The following is a 1,550-nucleotide window of genomic DNA, read 5'->3' as shown; positions in this document are numbered from 1 at the left end:
ATCTCCAGCCGTTTGGATCAGTATAGAGGCTCAAACTTGCATTATGCAATGGTACTAGTATTTGTTACCCAAACCCCATCAATGATGAGAGCTCCTTTCTGTTTCAGCTGTGTATATATCGGTTTTTTAATCCCTGAAATGATGTTTCTTAAATGATTTTGGGCATAAAAGGGAATTCAGAAGATGTTTGCTGTAGTTCATCTACTATCCAAATTCAGACAATAAAATATTATCTAGTCAGTGGAAACAAAAAGGGAGAGCTTTGTATCCTCACATGGAATAGTCGTCTTATCGATCTCTGTCTCTAACACACAGGCTTGCACACACACTCACACACACAATATACACACTGAATACAGAGACAATTTGGTATACGGCACTTCATTTTTCTCACAAATATCTATGTTTAATTTAAGGTGGGAAATTTCTAATAAAATGAAATAAATATATGGAAGGTTACAATTAGGGGATCTTAGTTTACACTTTATGCATTCTGGACATTTTACATTTTTTAATAAACATTACTCTTTTTTTGGTTTAGATAAACACAAATGTTAATATTTTTAAATAAAGGTTTTGCTTCAAAATTCAGTTTAATTCCCAAATATGCAATCTTTTAGACAAGTTATTTAACATAACCAAGCTCTCTTTAAGCATAATTATACTTAAAATATTTAAGAATACTATTGTCTTCCATAGGCAATCAATTTACCATGTAAGAACTACTATATAACTTAAAATCTACTGTTTGGAGGGGCGCCTGGGTGGCTCCATCTGTTAAGCATTGGTCTTCAGCTTGGGTCATGATCCGTGGGTCCTGGGATCAAGCTCCACATGGTGGGGGAGCTCCCTGCTCATCAGGGAGTCTGCTTCTCCTTTCCCTCTGCCTGCCACTCCTCCTGCTCTCTCTCTCTTTCAGATGCTCTCTCTCTCTCTCAAATGAATAAATATGATCTTTAAAAAAAATCTGTTTGGAGAATCAAAATTTTAATTTCCACACGTTTAAAGAACTGATGTCTGCACAAAAACAGGCTGCTCAATATCTTTTTTTTAAATAAAATTCTGTTCATTTTATTTGCTAAGTACAAAGCACTGTTTCACCATATAATAGTTTATAAAGTTTGTAAAGAGTAAGTAATAACATGGATCATAAAGTAGTTTAAAAAACAAGTTAGTAAAGGCTAATGATGTTTATCTTAAGGAATATAATGATATCTTGATGATCTGAGTAATTTTGATTTAGAAAATGAGTTTATAGAAAGGTAAGAGAGATTATAATTAGAACTTATATAATGCAGTGTGAAATAAATTGATTATGATATACTTGAGTGTTCAGTAGTTTCATACATACACAAACACACACACGCTTATATCAATATGCCCGTCCGTGGTTGTTCATTTGCTTTTGCTTTTAAATAACTAAGTGTAACTTATAATTATTTATTATTACTTGTATTTATAAATATATAATAATCACTTACTGCCTGTTCTTTTTGACTCCTGCTCAGATACACAAATTAATGGATTAAGTGCACAAAGGAATTCTCTCC

Source organism: Mirounga leonina, unplaced genomic scaffold, assembly GCF_011800145.1.
Source record: "Mirounga leonina isolate KUSES-001 unplaced genomic scaffold, KU_Mleo_1.0 Mir_172, whole genome shotgun sequence".
Lineage (NCBI taxonomy): Eukaryota > Metazoa > Chordata > Mammalia > Carnivora > Phocidae > Mirounga > Mirounga leonina.
The sequence above is the reverse complement of the archived record's forward strand: the minus strand, read 5'-3'. Positions refer to the sequence as shown.